Source organism: Thermobia domestica, chromosome 17 (genome assembly GCF_964235325.1).
Source record: "Thermobia domestica chromosome 17, izTheDome1.hap1.1, whole genome shotgun sequence".
In the NCBI taxonomy this organism is placed as follows: domain Eukaryota; kingdom Metazoa; phylum Arthropoda; class Insecta; order Zygentoma; family Lepismatidae; genus Thermobia; species Thermobia domestica.
Window position 1 is genome coordinate 138,297,383 of NC_137470.1, and position 22,593 is coordinate 138,319,975.

General features: G+C 36.2%; 1 long non-coding RNA gene across 1 annotated transcript; it reads left to right on the top strand.

The window, feature by feature from the left end:
* The first annotated feature begins 230 nt into the window (after positions 1-230).
* Positions 231-20,054, top strand: LOC145674369 (uncharacterized). The gene is made up of 3 exons (XR_014128908.1): positions 231-377; positions 14,383-15,593; positions 19,492-20,054. It is a non-coding gene; the product is annotated as an uncharacterized LOC145674369 (long non-coding RNA).
* Positions 20,055-22,593: the final 2,539 nt, after the last annotated feature.

Below are 22,593 nucleotides of genomic sequence, written 5' to 3' on the forward strand. Positions count from 1 at the left end.
TATGTTTACATATACATGTTTATTTTATGTTATTTCGCCAAAAGAAGAGAAAATGGGAAGAAATATCGGGTCTTATGCAGAGTCGTTCTAACGCATAATTAGTGACATACTAAGGAGATCGATTACCATGTTTTCCTGCAGTAGTAAGGCCTTTAGTATGACTCTAATCATACGTCAAAACGATTCTGCAAATGGCCCATCATTTTTAGGCTTAAATTAGGTAATCTTCTAGGAACTTTCTGATCTGAATAGTGACGTTTTTGCCAACAAAAGCTGGCAACAGTGCTTCTAAATATTCTTGGCGCTGTCTATGTAAGAAGAATGCACATGTTCCTTGTATGTTGATCTGTGTAATGTAGGGAGTGGAATCATTTAAGGTATCTAAAAGTTAGTTCAACAAGCGTAGTTACTATATTTATTATTGACACTTCATATTGAAAATTCGGGCAGTAAATTGAACGTTTCCGTTGTAATTAGTTTAAATTAGGTGCAGTTTTACTATACAGATCCACAGATTGTAAAATGTACGAAAAAATATAAGAAAGTTTGTAATTTGCCCATTTTATGCCGAGAACAGAACGCAACGAGCCCCTGCGGGGTTCTAGCCCTTTCCTACTCCTACCCCTTCTACTACTATTTATACTATGGATCCGTATAGTAAACCTGCACGTAAATTTTTTATTAGTTTCATCACAAGTGTCCTGTATCAATAGAGGCATATATTCTGAAAGAAGTATGCTACTGAGGAAAATTTTGAAATAAGTTAATACATTCAAAGTAACTTAAGTACAGGTGAAAAATATGGAGGCCGTTGTTGGGAAAATGTACAACTAAGGAACTCATTTATCGAGGTGAGATACCTCAATTAGCTGATTTCCGTTTACGTGCTCTTCATAAACGACAGACACTGTATAATGAGTAAGACTCCAGTTTAAACCGAGATTTGAATAACTTCATTTCGCTTTGTGCTCCGCTATTGGGAATCAGCCCAAGAGCTCGTGCGTCAAGCGCATGTGCTGTAGCTGCTGGATATATGTCACAGACTCTGGTATAAAGTTAACTGATTTTTCGGGGCACGCAGTGGCTCAATGGTAAATGCTTACCTCTGTTGTGTTTGGTTCCTGTTTCGATCTCCAGGCAATTAATTCTTTGCTGTATAGCATCGTGTCTTTGTGTTTTTTCAGAGTACTCCCGTTCTCTCCCACAATATCATTCAATCATTAACAGTCTCCCTTAGCCCCAAGGGCATAATTGTGGGGGTTAAACTGAAAGATTTCATTTAATTTCTAGTGAGTTTTCAAAGGTCTTTCTCTTGCAGAGTAGATCCAGCGTGTCGTGCAGTTTGATTATACGGATCCATACATAAATCATGAAATATATACTTCTTTCTCTCTGCAGTTACTTTTTGTACCTTCAGCAATCATTTTTAAGGTGGGCGCAGATTCGCTTTAAGAAGTCTTGTTTAAAAACCTCAACCAAGCTGTGCATTAGTGGTTACTAAAAATCAGTAATGTTATCTGACCGAGCCAGGGAAGGAGGGCAGCAAGGGGGGTGCTCCGTAAGGAGCAGGCGCGTTAGCGATGGTGAACATATTTGTAAACTAGGATTGTGGAAAACCACTGCTTTCACGATACAAAGATATCTGATTGGTCCTTTCATTTAGACTTTTACTTACAAAAATGGAAAGAAAAAGACTTACCGTTTACTATTCTCCACATCTTACCACTCTTTCGTGCTGACGATTTGTAACAAGTTGAGAAATTTGTAAGAACTTCAATGGTTTCGCTTCTTCACCTTCATATACCTTCAGTCACCTTCACTTTATACACTATGCGCAATGGCTATATAAAGAAAAATGTGTGCAACATGTTACATTTCGATTGTGTTTTTCTAGGTACAAATCTGTGTGTGTGTGGGGGGGGGGGGGGTAACAACACACCGTACTTTTATTCAGATAGAGATACATTATTCAGATACTGGTTTATTATAATATTACTAATTTATTATGAAAGTTTTAGAAACTGTCGATCCATCACTATTTACCTTATGGGCGAATACGGGGAAGGTTCTAGAACACAGATCTCCCTATACAGGTTGGTAGCTAGGTTGATTCCTTTCTGTACCAAAGATTAATATTTAACAAACATAGTATTGCCGAGCGAGCGTCAGCGAGTGAAGGCGGGTTAGTGCCCCGGAGGGCACGTTGTTTTCTGTCTTTATTACAGCAAAATGGGAAGGGAGACCTGTGTTTTAGAACCTTGCCGCGAATACGTGTATACCAAGTTCGACTTTCATTAATGTATTTTCACGGACATACACATCTCACAGGTAAGAACACACCGTATTTTTATTACAACAATAGCTTTTAGTAGCTGTAATTACAAGTTCTCACAATTACATGATTTAAGCAATGTTTACTAATACTTTTTATACGTATCTTCAGAACTTCTTAAGATATTGAAGTGCTGTAAACGGCAAAATGATTTCTTTGTCAATTGCAAATCATGCAAGTAACTAGATATGACACTTATCTAAGCTTGTTTTCGAAATAGAGCCTTTCGAAAAGTTTAAATTTTCAAACTTGGTTCGTATTCATTCTGTCATCTTCATTGTGATGTATGTGTGATAGAGACTTCCAAATTTGGATATTTGTGATCAGGGTTGGTTGGTTTAAACCAACTTGTTTAAAAAAAAAAGATTAAACAAAAAAAAAAAAGACTGGTTTTAACAAAAAAGAAAGGAAGAAAGAACGAAAAATGCTTTAAATCGTATGAACTTAATGGTGGCATTTCCACATATGAAACCATCTGCATTAGTTTTATCTTCTTTTCAACTTTTAATCAAGGCGTCCCATGTTCAATTCTCGGCCGAACCACAACCTTTCTTTCAAGTGTAAACCAAGTAGCAGTTCGGATGTCACTTTAAACCAAGGTCGTCTTCTTACCTCGGTATTACATAAGGATTATTATTATTTATCAGGAGTCTTTCGTGAGTGAGTCTGTAGACTTTTCGCATTTGTGGCAAATTAATCCCGGTTTCGAGTCCAAATGGAGAACAATTTCTCTCACATGTAGTCCGAGAAGCAGTTTGAATTCCTCTTTAAGCTTATGTGACCCCTTCCAGCATAACCCCGTTGTTGCATAATAACACCACGGCGAAACAAATGACTTCTGTCCATATGTAATAAAAATACATAGAACAAATTAAACAAACAAATAAAAAAAAACTTGTTTAAACCAAAAATAGCGTTTCTTTTGTTTTTCCAATAAAAGCTATGGTATTTGCCAACCCTGTTTGTGATAGTAAAACATTCTTAGTTTGCAACACTGAGTAATAAATGGTATTTTAAGTTTTCGTTTGACATATTGATTTGAAATATTTATATTGGGTTGGCAGCACTGTTGGGTGTTGCTGTTTAATTCGTGCAAAAATGTCCCCCACTTTATAGTTGCTTCATGCAGAGTTCAGCTTTTCTCTCTCCTTTGGTTTCTCCGTTATCACAGTTGGACGTTATAAATGATACACCCTGTATATGTGAACGTGGGTTAGTAGCCAGGTTGGTTCCTCTGTTTATCAAAGCTCAATTTACATACTACCGGTAATGGCAAGCGCGGGCCAGCCAAATCGTGCCCTCTATAAGGCATGTGATGAGTGTCTGATCCATGTACTGTGCTGAATTTAGCAGTATTGGTTACTGAGTTATGTCTGTTCATCAGAAGAAATGAGAAGTTACTGAACGAGTAGTTTATTCAATGTAGGTATGAAGGAAAATTATTCCATGAAAAAAGAAAGAAAAGAAAACCAAAAATGGATCAAAAGATTGCGATTTTGGTTAATACTTATTTTTGGATCAGGGGCTAGAAAATTTTTGAACGGTTCCTAAATCGACTTTTCGTACTTTCTGCGGAATAAGCACATCATACTGAGTTAACTAATAGTTTGGGTTTGGCTACACAGTATGTAGTTCTCCAGATATAGGTCTAAGGCATACAAGAAAATTTTTGATTGAATGAAATATATTGGATCAGGGACCACGAAGTTTTTGAACGGCCCCTAAATTGAATTTCTACGGGGGAATAAGCACATTACTGGGTTAAGTGATACTATGAGTTTGGCTACACTCAGACCCGTATTTAGGTAAGCGCTATTCTATGCTCGAGCACAGGGCGGCATTTTTTAATTTTTTTTTTTTTTTTTTTTTTTTAAATTTTTAAAGTAAAGATTCAGAATAAAGTAATATTTAAAACTAGCAACCCGTAGGGTCCCGGGCAAGGGCGAAAAAATGTTAGTGTGCTTAATTTGCTCTAATTACAGTAGTTACCAATAAGCTAGTTTTTTTATTATTATTATTATTATTTTAGAAATTCATCATCTCCCACCCCTACCCCAAGAGAAGTTACGTATTTATATAGAAATATATATACGTAAAGCCGAAATAACAATACATCTAAATGCTCTTTGTTTTGTCTGTGCTTAAAATAATTGCAAGTAAGGGTAAAAGATACGGGTCACCGTACTAAAATATTTCGCTCCAATTTCTTAATCTAAAGCATGTGATGTGTTTATCAATGACATATTTTCTTGTGAAATACTAAGAAAAATGTAAGGCGTTTTGGGAAAACTTCGCCCAAAGATAATTTGTCCCAAAAAGGAAACTACCACTTCTACATTTTTCCGTAACAATTTAGTTATACTAGGTTTATTAATGAAATATTTGTTTATAAAATAATAATAATTAAGCTGAATGAGCCGAATTTTACAAATTTATCAAAAAGAATCTCCAACAGTAAACTACCTCATGTGGATATTTTCATCGAAATGAATTATACAACGTTATAAGAATATTTAGATTTGTTTATGAAATATGACCAAAATCGCCAGAGTGGTTGTGCCTTATTTCCCCCATGTTCTTGCAAAGATTCATAACACGCAAATTGTTCAACAATATTACCACGACAGAAAAAAAAAATAATTGTCAACAATAACGACAAAACAGCTAACAACAGCAATAATAAAAACACGAGCAAATAAAACACAAACTAGAATAACTATTCCGCAACCGACACATAACCAGTAAGTTACATGTTGAAGTGACAACTTGCTGCGATAGTAAACTATATTTCCAATAACGTGCCCCTCTCGAAACTTTTCTAACAGCCTGACAGTTTTCTTCAAGCATGTCATCGTAGAAAATCAGTAGCACGAGATTTGGCGTACCGAATTATTATTTATTTTTCAACAACAATTGGTTTCGACCAGGGTTGGCTGGTTTAAACCAAACAAAGAAAGAACGAAACATGCTTTAAATCGTGTTAACTTGATGGTGATGTCTCCACATATGAAACCATCTGCATTACGTTTATGTACTTTTCACCTTTTAATCAAGGGGTCCCGTGTTCAATTCTCGGTCGAACTACAGCTCATCTTTCAAGTGTAAACCAAGTAGCGATTCGAGGTGTCCCTTTAAGTGAAAGTCTTCTCCGTTATAACCTTGGTATTTCATAAGGATGTTAAGCCTAAGCATACGAAATGCAACCAAATCATATATTTCTACATGAATCAATGCCTGTTGTTTTATAAAGAAGCCAAGGTTGCTTAAATATATTGATAAAAATTGGCAAAATTTATCAACTGCCTGCGTAGCTTCCAATATCAGCTTGGATTTGACTTTGTTTTAATTTTATTGAATGATATCTACATACCAATTTTGTAATTTAATATCTAGCGTAGCGTAGTGATTATGATACGTTGACCTTAAAATTTTATATACAAACACATTTAAAAGTAATAACAGGATTTTCCCAATGACTAAGGCGGGAGTTTCCCGATTTATACCGGGTGAGGCATTTAAAACTGTTTTTTTGAATATCTGGAAAACTACAAATCGGATTTTAAAAAAGTTGTAATAAAAGTTGTTCGTCTCGAAGGGGGACATCCAATGATATCACACTCGACCCCCTGCCCCCACCCCCCGGGTGCGGGAGGGGGGGCAACTTTGAAATCTTAAATAGGAACCCCCATTTTTTATTCCATATTCTGATTCTCCGTGAAGAAATACGTAACTTTTGTATTGAACATTTTTTTCGTCGCGTGATAGATGGCGCTGTAATCTACGAAAATCAAAATGGCTCACAAACATTTGAAAAATGAGCCATTTAAAACTGTTTTTTTCAATATCTGGAAAACTACAAATCGGATTTTAAAAAAGTTGTAATAAAAGTTGTTCGTCTCGAAGGGGACATCCAATGATACCACACTCAACCCCCTGCCCACACCCCCCGGGGGCGGGAAGGGGGCAACTTTGAAATCTTAAATAGGAACCCCCATTTTTTATTCCATATTCTGATTTCCAGTGAAAAAATACGTAACTTTTGTATTGAACATTTTTTTTCGTTGCGTGATAGATGGCGCTGTAATCGACAAAAATCAAAATGGCTCACAAACATTTGAAAAATGAGGCATTTAAAATTGTTTTTTTGAATATCTGGAAAACTACAAATCGGATTTTAAAGAAGTTGTAATAAAAGTTGTTCGCCTCAAAGGGGGACATCCAATGATACCACACTCGAGCCCCTGCCCAACCTCCCGGGGGCGGGAGGGGGTTAACTTTAAAATATTATACGAGAACATCCATTTTTTAATAAAGGTTTGGATTCTCTGGGAACAAATACGTAACTTTTGTATTGAACATTTTTTTCGTTTCGTGATAGGTGGCGCTGTAATCGACGAAAATTTGTTACGAACAATTGAAAAGTATCCAAGAAATACGCATCAGATTAAGAAAATTAAAGTAGATAGTTTTGATATCTTTGTAAATGCTATCAAATGACACCATAGTTGACTACCGTAACGCTATCTCAGTTATTCTGAAAGGTGGTTATTCTAAAATCTTTAATAAGAAACTGTAATGTTTTAAGCAAAATACTTGATTCTCCAGAACATAATTCATTACTTTGCCCAAATTTTTGGCGTAATTTCTGTTACCGATGTAGGTGAAATTTACTTCAATTGGACTACGTGGACGTAGTGTCTATTAGCTTGTTGCCTTTGGTTTGCTGATTCAATGTGAGTCCCCTTGCCTCTCACTAAGGAGGTGCTTGTTTCAGGTAAGTCCCCTTGAGTCTCATCATCGAGGTGTTTGTTTTAGTTGAGCCTCTTGCATCCTACCATTCGGGTGTTTGTTTTGGGGTTGTCTCTTTGCCTCTCACACATCTTCATTGTTTACTGAACAAACGAACAAACGTTCGAAATGGTTCCCCTTTTCTGCAATAGACTACACATTGCAAGTAGGGATAGGCGCGAGTCGAGCTTAAACTCGAGTCGAGTCAAAGGTAATTTTCTGGAGTCGAGTTCCAAGCCGAGTCACTGTTTTGAGCTCGAATTTCGAGTCGAGTCGAGTTTGATAAATGGCTCGCACATTCAGCTCTTTTTAACTCGTTTTTAAATTATGGCCTGTTTAGACTGGAAAGCGAAAGTCATGAGAAATGTAAGCAGTAATGTCGAATACTTTTAATATTTCTCACGACAGAGGTACATCTGGTGGGGGTACGTTTAGTATATGTCATCTCGTCTCGAAAACTAGACAACAATAGATTTTTATAACGAGACAGCTTCAAATTTCGTGAGCACCAATATAAGTATATACTGTAGTTCTTACCGTCTAGGCTTAGACCTGCACGGTCGACTTTTTGAGCCCCAGAAGAAGCCCAATCCGCGCAGTGATGTCAATAGGCTCGGCTGGAACTGAGCGAACAGCTCAAGCCGGCTCGGTTGGAATGGAAAGCCATCGGCTCGGTTCAATTGAGCCGGCTTGGTTGGGACGAGCCAGCGACTCGGCACAATTAAGCCGATGGCTCGAGCCGGTTCCATTCGGATCAGCCACCAACTCGACTCATGTGAGCCATCGGCTCGAGCCAGCTCCATTAAAAGCAGCCCATCGACTCGGTTCGACTCAGCTTAACTGAGCCTATGGCTGAGCCGGCTCGCTTGGGTGAGCTGTTGGCTCACTTTTCTGTTTGGCTTGATAGTGAATAAGCTGTGAGCCGACCGCTTGAGCCGATGACAACCCTAAACCCGGACCAAGCAGTTTTGAACATGTTTGACCGAAGCCCTATAACTTTTATCAATTTTTGGCTTGCTCCTCCGGAACTCAAACCAAGAACCTCATGACCGATGTCCTTGCTTCCTAAAGACTTGTCGACTACGCAGATAGACAGTCAACTAGTTTTTAGTATTCAGATACAAACCGCCTATCTTTCGTATAGTAGTAGTAATAATAATAATAATAATAATAATAATAATAATAATAATAATAATAATTTGTAGTAGTGGTAGTATATTACTAGTAATATCATTGATAATTATATTATCTACGTAGGATATTTGAAAAGAGTATTTGGAACTACACACAGGATTTAGCTCGAATTGGCTCGACTCGACTCGAAACTTAACCCGAATTCGAGTAGAATTTCGAGTAGAGTTGGAGGAAGTTTTTCGAGTCGAGTCGAGTTTCAAAGAAAACTTGCTCGAACTCGCTCGTGCCCTCCCTAATTGCAAGTGTTACACCTACAGGAAATCTAACCATGGACTGCTACGCGTGATAGCAGTTCTTGCTTCGTAGACGGTAGTTTGAATAATGCAAAATATATCGCAAAAAATAGTCACAATTTCGAACATTTTCTTATCACTTGTCAGCGGTGTTTACTCATTTTGATTGTTGTCTATTAGAGCGCCATCTATTAGACAGCGCCAAGAAAGACAATGTTACATAACGTACTCACAAAGTACGTTCACATGTCATTCAGGGTTATGTCGTTGTTTGTATTGGTGAGTATAACTTGTAGTTTCAAGGATTAGTTTCTTGATGTAATTCTATTGAGTGGAGTTCGATTGTGGATTTCACTTTTAATGGGATGTTAACTGAAAGAAAAGAATATGGGCAACAAGACAATAGTCCGTATCGTATGATGAAGTTGGACGTTGCTATGTAGTTGGAGTCTGTGATCAATAATGATGAAAATAGTTGTTCATTAGTTACAGAAAAATTCTTATTATGGATCAATTGAAGATATCAGTAACATTAGGTGACGAAGTTAAGGAGTACTTTGAGTCAAATAGACAGTAGAAGAAGCACGTTTAAGGTATGCTAACCTGTTCCCTGATAGGAATGTTCCTTCTGCAACGACTCTTCGCAGTATTATTAAATTATTTATTGAAACTGGAAGTATTCAACCAAGACAACGAGTCCGATCACGGCCTGTGAAGAACGAAAATGCCGCAGTGAATGTTTTAGCTGCAGTTGCTGCAAATCCTCACATCAGTTCTCGGCAAATCGCACGAAGTTCAGGAATGTCGCAAAGAAGTGTTCTGCGCATACTGCATGAACACAGATTCCATCCATATCACGTTTCGTTGCATCAGGAACTACATGGGGACGACTTTCAACACCGCTTGAACTTTTGCAATTGGATACAACAGCAATTAGCAGTTAATGATGATTTTATTTCACAGATACTTTTCTCTGAGGCAACTTTCACGAATACTGGTCAAGTGAATCGGCATAATATGCATTATTGGTCAGTAGATAATCCTCATTGGTTAAGGCAAGCCGAGCGTCAACGTCCATGGAGTGTGAACGTTTGGTGCGGTGTTTTAGGTACTCGAATAAGTGGCCCATACTTCATAGACGGGAATTTGAATGGTCAAATGTATGCCGATTTTTTAGATAATATTTTGCCAACACTACTGGAAGATGTCCCACTTCAAACAAGAATGAATATTTGGTTTCAACAAGACGGATGTCCAGCGCATTATTCACGGATATCTCGTGAGGTTTTGAATAGAAAATATCCTGATCGATGGGTTGGACAAGGTGGTCCTCAAAATTGGCCTGCACGATCACCTGATTTAACTTCTTCCGACTCTTTCCTGTGGGGAACGCTAAAAGCAAAATGTTACACGGAAGAACCAACAACCCCAGAAAATATGCGGCAGCGCATAATCAATGCATGTGCAAACATTAGCGAAGAGACACTTAGAGCAGTAGAATTGTCCTTCAGAAACAGAGTTGTAATGTGTATTGCAGAAAACGGACACCATTCTGAACATTTGCTTCGGTAAAATATGGAGCTTCCGATGGTGAGAGGCAAGGGGACTCACCTAAAACAAGCACCCCGATGGTGAGAGGCAAGGGGACTCACCTAAAACAAGCACCCCGATGGTGAGAGGCAAGGGGACTCACCTAAAACAAGCACCCCGATGGTGAGAGGCAAGGGGACTCACCTAAAACAAGCACCCCCATGGTGAGAGGCAAGGGGACTCACATTAAAAAAGCACCCCGAAGGGAACAAATTACTACTACGTCCACGTCGTTGTTCCTGGGTAACGCTAAAAGTAGTTTTAATTGTCGAGTATTTTCAAAACGGATCTTGTCCATTTTTTCTTTTTCAAATTGAGATATCAGTAGCTTTGAAATCTTTCAGGTCGTATCTTTCTGTTTATGAATTGGTTTCTTGCCAAAACTGTCTAAAACATTTAAAAAAAAAGTAATTTGGAAAGTAGGTTTTTGTTCATAAGTGACATTGTCCACAACAACATGGCGCACTGATAAGGAAAGGATTTTTTAATTCCAAAACGGCTCCTTTCTATAACCATTGAATGACTAGTTGCCATTTTCGGTTCAAATTGTCTTTTGTCCCAATGCTATGCTTTGCATCAGCAAGCAAGACAATAGTGATAAACAATTAAATTTCACGGGATTTACATTCATTTCTCCTTCAAGAAAGAATATTGTGTTATCACCGTCTATAACTGAAAATTTGATAAGGTATTCCAGATATTCAAAAAAAAAAAAGTTTTAAATGCCTCATTTTTCAAATGTTTGTGAGCCATTTTGATTTTTGTCGATTACAGCGCCATCTATCACGCAACGAAAAAAATGTTCAATACAAAAGTTACGTATTTTTTCACGGAGCATCAGAATATGGAATAAAAAATGGGGGTTCCTATTTAAGATTTCAAAGTTGCCCCCCTCCCGCCCCCGGGGGGAGGGGGCAGGGGGTCGAGTGTGGTATCATTGGATGCCCCCCTTCGAGACAAACAACTTTTATTACAACTTTTTCAAAATCCGATTTGCAGTTTTCCAGATATTCAAAAAAACAGTTTTAAATTCCTCATTCTTCAAATGTTTGTGAGCCATTTTGATTTTTGTCGATTACAGCGCCATCTATCACGCAACGAAAAAATGTTCAATACAAAAGTTACGTATTTTTTCACGGAAAATCAGAATATGAAATAAAAAATGGGGGTTCCTATTTAAGATTTCAAAGTTGCCCCCCCTCCCGCCCCCGGGGGGTGGGGGCAGGGAGTCGAATGTGGTATCATTGGATGTCCCCCTTTGAGACGAACAACTTTTATTACAACTTTTTTAAAATCCGATTTGTAGTTTTCCAGATATTCAAAAAACAGTTTTAAATGCCTCATTTTTCAAATGTTTGTGAGCCATTTTGATTTTTGTCGATTACAGCGCCATCTATCACGCAACGAAAAAAATGTTCAATACAAAAGTTACGTATTTTTTTACGGGGAATCAGAATATGGAATAAAAAAAGGGGGTTTCTATTTAAGATTTCAAAGTTGCCCCCCCTCCCGCCCCCGGGGGGTGTGGGCAGGGGGTCGAGTGTGGTATCATTGGATGTCCCCCTTCGAGACTAACAACTTTTATTACAACTTTTTTAAAATCCGATTTGTAGTTTTCTAGATATTCAAAAAAACAGTTTTAAATGCCTCACCCGGTATATAATTGTTTCTACTTGTGTAACTGTTTATCTTTTTGTCCTTCTGAAATGACTCTTGACATTTATATTAACAAGTAGGTCTATGTAAAGATCAGTACAACGTATTTTTATCAGGAGTCCTTCGTGAGTGAGTCGGCAGTCGCATTTGTGACCAATTAGTCCCGGTTTCGTGTCGAAATGGACAATTTCTCTTGGATGTAAGCCGAGAAACAGTTTGGATTCTGCTTTAAGCTTATGTGACCCCTTCCAGCATAACCTTGTTGTTGCATAATAACACCAAGGCGAAACAAACTAATTTCTGTCGATATCTAATATAAATACATAGAGTAAATTGTTTAAACCAAAAAACCTTTTTTTTTTTTTTTTTTTTTTTCAATAAAAATCATGGTTTTTGCCAACCCTGGTTTCGACTGTGTTCACTTCAATTGTGCATAGTTTCTGAATTAGGTAAGTAAAGAGCACTATACGCAAAGAACAGTATCTTATTATTTGAAAATATGATTGCGGTTTTCGATTGGTGCTTTCCTCGTGCAAATTCACTGCACCATGCAGGAAACTCTTGATACCTCATCCATCCCAAATGGAAAGGCTAAGGATAAACAATTTTTTTACCCCCAGATGCAGAAAATAGTCGTCCTTTTTTGCCACTCTTTACCGCGTTTCTCCTTTGTAGTCTTTTCTCGTTGCACGCGGGCTGCACGTGCTGTTTATACCCTCCTAAAGTGAATCTGTACCCAGTAATTTAACTCCTTATTTAACAAACACCTTCTAAGGTAATAAGAGTGCATTTCTTGATGACAAGTTATTACCTCATGAACGTATGTGTCCCAAAACTAGAACTTCACGTATAATCAAATCTAGCTTCAATTACTGTCATCTGCGACTTCAGAAATGGAAGGTTTTCAGTGCTATGTTATCATTTACATTACTATGATATTTAACGTATTTCTACTGTCTATCATCATTATTACTACTACATTTTATTTTTCAATGTTGTATCATTGGGATTAATATCTTAGCTCTCATTAAACAACTCGATTGTGTTAACGTTAACTATGAGCCGATGTTTTCAAAATTTGCGTTCGATCTTATGCAGTAAGGCGTTGGAATTTAGCACCCCTATTATCAAGATGTAGCTATGAATGTTCTTAAAACACCATAGTATCGTGCCCCAAACTTCATAAACCTCAGTTTTTGTGATAAGTAGGACCAAAAAAAAAAAAAAAAAAAAAAAAAAAAAAAAAAAAAAAAAAAATAAGCGTTAGTTTTACATACTGCTTATGCAAATTAATGCATAAAAGAAAATTAATTTTATGTATCTTACGCAATATTCTTCGATTTGATTCTTTCCGTAATATGATACTTCACTTACTCAGTAAACAGCATTCCCGTTCGATGCAGTGCATTACACAATTCAGTGAAAGAAAATGGAGGCAGAAATCTGTCTCGAATTCGCATCTTTATAACGGACCACAGATATTCAATTTCTTCGGATTCGAAGGTTGGGCGGACCAAGCCACGCCGCAACAGTTCCAGCTGTGTGAATGGGCGCGTTATCATCTTGAAATATGGTATTGCCCGGAAACAACGTCTGAACCTTAGGGTGCACATCCCCTAAAATGGCGACATAATTACGAGCTTTGACGCGATCAGTAAGTGTCGGCACAGAACCAACTGTAAACCAGGCTATTACAAGTCCACGGTAACACAAAGCCGCCGCAATATTTCGCGATAGGTGGAGATACTGCAGATCATAAGTTTTCTTTGAACGCCCGCTACACATATACACGTCCCGTGTTTTGAAATAAGGTAAACAAAATATGGGGTTTTGAAAAAACTCCTTTTTAGTTACAAGAAAGGATCCACCTCACCTGGGCACATGTGAATTTTTCGTTTATTTGTTCTCGCGGATTTTTTTTTTTTTTTTCCAAATTTTTTGGGGGGTGAAAGTGTTTAAATGTGATGTGTATTTATATTAAGATAACATTCTTGTCGTCTGGTTATAATCTGTTCCCTAATAATTGTACAAATGATATAATGAAAGGGCAAACTTAGGTTCATTAAGTTATAAAAAGAACTATAGAAATAGAATGCCTCAATTTTGCTCTTTATTTTACCATTCCTGAAAAAAGCTAACCTGTGTGTCCTAACTTCAGTAATATCTAAGGTAGACCCGTACATTGTTTTAAGGTTTTAAAACGCTGGCCCGCATATATAATACGTGAGAACAGGTTAGTAACAAACTTTCTTCATTTCTTTGTCATAATTCAATTCGCAATTACCCAAATACCGGAAATGGCGAGCAAGCGATAGCAAGTTGTTGGCTAGATTGTTGTCTTTATTACAACTCAATGTGGAAGCGGGCCACTGTTCTAAAACCCTTCCACCAGCTACTTCCCTGCCACAGCTCTTCCACGGCTTCCCTGCTTTGCAGTTAGCTAATTTTTCGCCAGTTTGAGTTCCCTTTTGAAGTATCGAGTTGGGTTAAATTAAGCATGCTATTAAACTATATATTTATTGTTGGTATTTAAATTATTTTTGGATGTGAATGAATCTTTTATTTATTTATTTTATTTTCTTTCTTCAGATTACCAAACGTCCATGTCTGCGTCCTAGTCTTGTCCGAGAAGGCTGCTTTTCCAAACGACGAGCTGTCGCAAGCCAAATTCCTCATTATGACTTTCTGTTGTGATGGACAACAGCAATGCAGTTCAGCATTACTGGTTCCCTGTGTTAATGAGTCAGCAAAAGTTTTGGTGTTCCCTGTATCAGGACTCTTGTTTGATTCGTTGTTAAAATCACGTAGCAATTATTGTACCGTAGAACAGCTCATTATATATTATACACGATTAAATTCATGCAAATGCTTGCAAAATGAAAGAAAATAGAACATATCACACCGGATATTAAGTAAAATTAGATTTTAATTTACCTTTGGTATGACATTAATCGTGTACTCAGTATGAACTACTGCTTGTATTATAATTGTTATACCCGTACAACAACTGATTATATTTTATACATGATTAAATTCATATAAATGCTTGCGAAATGAAACAAAATTAACATATCACACCGGATATTAAGTAAAATTAGATTTTAATTTACCTTTGGTATGACATTAATCGTGTACTCAGTATGAACTACTGCTTGTATTATAATTGTTATACCCGTACAACAACTGATTATATTTTATACATGATTAAATTCATATAAATGCTTGCGAAATGAAACAAAATTAACATATCTCACCGGATATTAAGTAAAATTAGATTTTAATTTACCTTTGGTATGACATTAATCGTGTACTCAGTATGAACTACTGCTTGTATTATAATTGTTATACCCGTACAACAGCTAATTATATTTTATACATGATTAAATTCATATAAATGCTTGCGAAATGAAACAAAATTAACATATCACACCGGATATTAAGTAAAATTAGATTTTAATTTACCTTTGGTATGACATTAATCGTGTACTTAGTATGAAGTGTTTCTTGTGTTACAATTGTTATATCATTCTAAAAGCTAGTGAAAAAGAAAGAAAAACATATTTTAATAAACATCACTTTTATAACTGTTGAGACTAAACTACCTGTAAGTGCTGGTGAAGAATACCTTTCTGACTATCATACCTATAGGGCCGGACCTAAAGATTCAGTTAAGCAATTGGAAAACCTGGTTCCATGAAAGGATTCTAGAGCATGTAGAACTGGAGCCAAATCGGCATTTACTTCTGACCATTACGGTCCTGAATGGAAGACCTTACGCCCACTTTTGTTTCTTGGACTAGGTAAGTACTATGATGTATTTCGGCTTTCTTAATGCAAGTCGACAGTGGTAGGAGAAATTGACTTGGCCTAATTTGACCTTGAGAACCCCCTTAAACCAGTTTGTTGCTAAGTGATATACTCGTAGACGCCTGTAACCTTCTAAGACCGGTAGTTCCCATAGGAACTGGATAGGATAGCGTTGTATGGTTATGCTGAAGATCAGACATCATACAATTTGGTCCTTGGGTTCCACGTATAAGTTATTTGATAGACATATGTTGAAGAACTGATGATAATGCTCATATTGAAGATGTGTGTCAGACTCCATTTTTGGTTAGTTGCTAAGGGGATATAGCGACCCGTGTCAAGCTAGACCAACCACCAACAGTAAAACGACTGATACATATCTCAAAATAATGGGCTAATTAGTTGCTCTAATCTCAATTTTTGGGCTCCTACTGTTTAGCGGGAAATCGTAATCAAAATGGGCGAGTCTAGCTTGACATCAAGCTAGAACCCCCATTACGGTTACAATAGTCCGATTGAAAAAATTCACACGCCAGAATTATGGGCTAATTAGTTGCTCTGATCTCAATTTTTGGGCTCCTACTGTTTGGCAGAAAATCGGAATCAAAATGGGGAGTCTAGCTTGACATCAAGCTAGAACAGGCCCTGCAGTTACAATGGTCTGATCGAAAAAATTTAAACGTCAGAATTATGGGCTATTTGTGGGCTAATTAGTTCAACTAATACCAATTTTTAGGCTCCTAACGTTTAGCGTGAAATCGGAATCAAAATGGGCAAGTCTAGGTTGATATCAAGCTCGAATTCTCCATAAGGTTAGAAAGCTCGAATCGAAAAGATTCAAATACCAGAATTATGGGCTAATTGGTGGTTTAATTCCGATTTTTGGGCTGCTACCGTTTAGCAGAGGTTCTTTATTAAATTGTGGGATTTGGCTTAACTTCTAGCTATAAACCTAGGGCTATAATACTCCGATGAAAAGAATCCAAGTTTCAGAATTATTGGTTATTTGTGTGCTAATTATTTTCTCTAATGTTGATTTTTGTTCTATTGTTAGCAAGAAATATGCAAGATTGGTATTGATGTTTAGGTAACGTGGGATAATAATTTCAACATTGCAGTGAGAAAACATAGATGTTTATTAACTGAAAATTGATTTATTTGCATTCTCCGCAAATGTAAATATATATCTCTATTAGTAAATCCATGAATTCTTTTTTCACGTGTTTATGTTCATTATGTTTGGAAGTAAGTAGTGTGTGTATATATATAGAATTTATATAGTGAAATATCATTTTTTTTTTTTTAATAAATCTTTTGTTTAAAGGAAAAGCCTCTTCGCCGTTGCTGGGGTCCGCAGTGGCACATTGGTAGAGCGTTTACCTCTTGTGCGTGTGATTCCTGGTTTGATCCCAGCACGCGCCAATTGATCTTTGTGGTTGATAAACACCGTGTGCTTGGGTTTTATCGGGGTTCTCCCGTTTCCTCTCACTTTATTCATTCCACCAGTTAGTTCATTTCTTATCACCGTCTCCCTTAGCCTCGGTGAATAACTTGGGACGTTAAACTAGATATTTCATTTCTTTCCCGTACCTGCATTTTTTTTTTTTTTTTTTTTTTTTTTTTTGAGCCTTTACTTTCCAAGAAATATACAGGTAATCTCACCTATGATAAATATATTGCATAAACCGTAACTCTACTTTGGAGCAGTTCTCGAAGAGTAGGGTAAATATTGTGTCCCACAAGCGTGTTAGGAATTTTTTTATATTAAATTAATTAAAAGTTAAAAAGTAAAGTGAGTATTGCATTTTTCTGTACCCATGATGTAGAAAAAACACAAGACCATTTCAAAGATATTATTTATTCACTGTTATGCATAGTTATATTACGAGGCTCATTCTGAAAGTAATGCTTCCTTTTTTTTTTTTTTTTTTGTATGTATGTGTGTGTGTGTTGACTGTGTACGTCTGTCTCAGATGTCGTTGGTGTAGTCACTAATATACGGGGTGGCCCAAAAGTAGGTATACAGTATCGTACTGATCAGCTCATTGCATTTTATATCATTTCTTATCGTTATCCATCAAGTATACTTAGTTTCTTTATTATTTGTTCTTAATGCCTTTTTACTTATATCTTAAACTCGGAATAGCCAAAGCAAATAAACCTATAAGGTAGAATGCTATGCTTGATCAATGCAGGGGTGTATACCTACTTTTGGGCCACCCTGTACAGTATTGTTGAAAATGTTCTTTCCACTCAGAAATTCATTTACTGCATAAAAGTTATACGATTCAACATCACTTAATTGTTGCTTGATTTATTACGACCAGTTTTAATTTTTGTAAGAATAAATTGTCTCGTTATCTATTATATGCAATTATTTACTGATATACTTCTATGCAAATTACTTCTTAATGCAGTAGATACAAAATTTTCAGTTCATACTTCCAAACAATGAAAATATACACATTCAAAGCTTTCTTGTATGTACAAAAATTATACAGTACATGTAAAAAAAAAAAAAAAAAAAAAAAAAAAAAAAAAAAGCAAAATGCATGCTTCAGAACAGCCAAAATGTCAACAAATGCTAAATATGTTAAGAACCTTTATAAATTTTCTATATAGCGTTGGTAATTTTTCTAATATATGTTGAATGGATGTTTTATAATTATTTTTGTATACTTTTATCAAACCAGTGAAGAGGATATACGAGAAGCAAAAGTTCTTCGAAAGCTCATTACCACAATATAAGTACAGATTTACGTAATCAGTTTCAAAGCAGGTAGTTCTAATTGTAAGAAGGGAAACTTGTGAGAAATGCCGCAATTTCATCAGAGCCATAATGTAAACAAACGAAATGAAAGAAAATTAGTGATTTATCACTACCTCTATTTTATTATTTCGCATACTCACACAATTTTCATTATTACTAAGAAAGTGAGAAAACACGTGGACATTTGATATGTTTCTACAAATTAATATATGTTACTTAGCAAGCCATTTGGAATGAACGGAGTGATCAATACATTAAATGTGCAGTACAGTTGTGAATGTTCATTCTTTTGGTTTTTTTTTTCCTCCATTCTCTCTCTCTCCTTGACATTGTTTCCTTACACTTTTTGTTCGTTCTTCAGCGTGTTTTCACCACTCTATTTTTCTTCCCCTTCTTCATCGATTTATATCATTAGAAAAAAGCGAGACAAGCAAAATAAGTAATTAGGAGGCTCGAACGATATTTTAACTAACAGCTCATTTAATTCCTCTTTCTTTACTTTCCTATGCATGTGTGTAGGTAGTTTTCTGTTTTGTTTATTAACAATTAGACATATGGTATATGCTGGCGTATCATGGGCATGTAAAACCTAGTTTCCTGCAGATACCATTCGATCCTTCATGAGTAACAATGTAGCTGTAGGTTGTTCGTGTCGGAATAGCTACATCGGTAGTGTGTGTACTTTCTAATGATATGGTTTTGGGTTCGAATCCCAGCCGAGGACTAATCTTTACATTCAAAATTTTCCAATGTTGTGTGAGCGTGAATCTAAGATGTTCTCTCTCTCTCTCTCTCTCTCTCTCTCTCTCTCTCTGTCTCATTTCTCCATGTAGATGGATGCTACGAAGAAAAACAATAGAGAAGTAAATTCTATCAGTTCGAGATTTTAAAGAAATTTTCATCTTTCTCTGAGCACTTTTATTCGATTAAATAAATATGTGTAATATAACACTCAGTATGCTGATTCTCTCACTAATTACATTCTTTTCATTCAAAAGAAATGTCGCGGCTCCCTTTGAAGCATGAGTGATTTGTTAATATATACGTTCATTTTATTTGCTTTTGTATTTCTTATGTTTATTTTGTTTTTCTCACTTTCACCTTTTTCTCTCTCTTTAAAGGGGAGATGTGAGAGAAGAGAAATTAGGAGAACCTCATTCTTTCACTGCCTCTGGTGTGAAATAGTGGTTTGTAGTCACGTAATCTACGCGTTTCTTGCTCCAAAAAAAGTGTGCAGGGGAGGAATTCGAGGTTTACCTGGTGTGACTAGTGCCATGAAGACGTTATGCTGGCTGCCAAGACTGTTCGGCGTAGCTTCACGATGAACTTAACAGTTCATGTTCCGTTTTTTTTTTTTTTTTTTTTTTTTAACGCGCACTGTACAATTACAGAAACGATTGAATGGATATAAGTCTAGATATATCTTCAATCCTGTGATTCAAATTGTGTACTTGGTGTCAACATGTTCTGAGTTATGTAAAACTTCATCTTGGGTTCTATCACCGAATAGTACATTGTTATATCTATCCGCTTTCTCAGATTTGTTGAGGGAATGTAACATTCAGTTTTTTTTTTTTTAAATATATTATTGCTTCTTTATGCTTTCCTTAACAAAGCAGTGTAGTAATGAGTAATTATTTGATTTTTGAGAAAAATAAAGCAAAATAAGAAAATTATAAGCAAAAAGCCTTTATTTTTATGAGACCTTAGTCCATCAAATGATTACGCGAAGAATATCCCGAGGGAAATTACAGGGATATTTACTCCACAGAGTGCACAGGTATTAGGAGCAGTCACAAATACGTAAAATTGAAGGAACAGAAAATAATGTATTTTTGAGATATACATACAATTAACGCTTCAAGCGAAGTTGCAATATGGGAAATCAATGAACATCTTCACTTGAAATTACTGAAAAAGACAGTAAATGGCTATTTAAAACTCCAAGTGTAAACCTGCGCTTCGAGCGATTCTATTTGTAATATTACAACACGTTCATGCGTAACATGCCTCCGTGGCCAAGCGGGTTTAGCAATGCTGTTAAAATTCTAAAATCGAAGGGTGACAGTTTGCGCCTGAGTGCGGAAAGTTTTTTTTTTTTTCTTTCTTTCTTCAAAATAGTGAAATCTTTTTTAAAATATAAATATCTACTTTGAAGTGCTTGGAAAAACAAGACAAGATGAACAATCACTTTTCAAAGCTCAGTCACATTTATTCACTATGTTCATCATTTAGGCTATATACGAAGACACTAAAATGAGGAACGTTAACAATCCTTATTAACGTTAATACCGCATCCGTATAATGAAAACAGATTTGTGATCTGAATACCAACCTTAAACCATACGTCCAAACTGAAAATTATTAATGTTCTTGATACCTATTGCAACACACAGGTGTATATGTAGAGAGAGAGAGAGAAAATACTGTATATATGCTTGTATTTTTAATTAAAACCGTTAGTGTAAATCATAATCTCGATTTTTATAAAGCAATTTAAACAGCCATAGAAAATATATACTGCTTAAAATTGAATTAAATTACAATTCCAGAATCTGTAACATCATACATTTCTTATTTACATCGAATGTTAACTTATTGTGTAGTTTATAGCATGAGTATCAGCTGATATGTAAGACAAAATTGTCTATAAATCGAATTTAATTAGGAAATTGATATAGTTGCTATAAGAACAAGTTTATGAAAATGAAGTGTATAATAATGGTTGTATTTGAAACAGAAATTAAATATAATGAAATCTTTACGTTTTACGTCCCACGGTTATGCCGGTTAGGCTAAAGGAGACTGTGATGGTGGGAAATGAATGATATGGTGAAATGAATAAAGTGGGAGGAAACGGGAGAACCCCGAGAAACCCACGAGCACGGTGTTTGTCCACCACGAAGTCCACACGGCGTGAGCTGGGATCGAACCAGGGACCCCAAGCACCGGAGTTGAACGCTCTACCACTGAGCCACCCCGCCCCCAATATTAAAAAAAAAAAGTTTGCGTAATGGAGTAAATATTTACACCACCAACTTTGCAATACTGTGCAGTTTAAATTGTCAATCTCATTATTTTACTTATTTCGCTTCAATGTTCATGGAATTTAGTATAGCATTATGAAACATTCAACAACTGATCTGGTAGTGAGACATATTTAATAAGATTACTGCACATTACGGTATATTCTGAGCTCGCTCCCAGCTTTGCGAGCACTTGATAACATTTTATTATTAGATAAAATATTATGTGGAAGAGCTAAATTAAATAAGAAAATGAAATGAAATACTGGTATTAAGTTTAACATCCCATTATTACACCCTTTAGGCGGGGAGGTTCTAGAATGCTGGTCCGCACATAGAGGTGAATCTGGGTTAATAACCAGTTTGGTTCTTTTCTTTATCAAACCTCAATACACAGTTTATATAGTAATGCAGAGCGAGCTATAGCAGGTTAGTATCCAGGTTGATTGCTTTCTTTATATCACGACTCAATTGGTATACGGACCAGTGTTCTAGAACCCGGCCACTTTAGGCTAAAGGAGATGATGATTAAAGTAAGAATAATGATATAAGAATTGGTGGAATGAGAAAGTGGGAAGAAAAGGAAATGCTTTGAGAAGACTCACGGACATCATCATGTCTACCTCAAGCTCCCTTGGACGGAATAAAACCAGAGACCGCATGCACCAAAGGTAAGCGCTCTACCAGTGAACCATCGCGCTCCATAAATAAGAAAGATAAGTAGTAGGCCCTATATAATTGAGTATGCAAGAAACTTATTATCCATTAAGATTCTTTCTCTTCAAGCTTTTCTAATTAATGTTGCAAATCGTCCGATGCTTTGCAATGTGTGTCAAAGAAATAAACGCATGTTTTTCGGGATAGTATCGTCTGCCCCTTGCTGCTATTGGTGGTATAAAAGTAGTGTTGAGTTGATTTTGAGTTTATTGTCCTATTGTTTTGTGAATATAGACTAGACCACAATTTTTTTTATTGGTGTCCATTTCAGGATCACTCAGTAGTATGTTTTTAGTGGAGGAGTGTTACGTGAGTGTAGATTAAACCAATTCACAAATATTTTGACAAAGGTATACATTTTTGTTACACAAATAGTTTGTTTTTCCTTTTACTGCAAATGTTTGTTTCTAAAAGTGATCTGTATTCTTGTTGTATCCGTGAATACATTTTCAAGACTCTTTTTTTAAAATAAATTGTTCA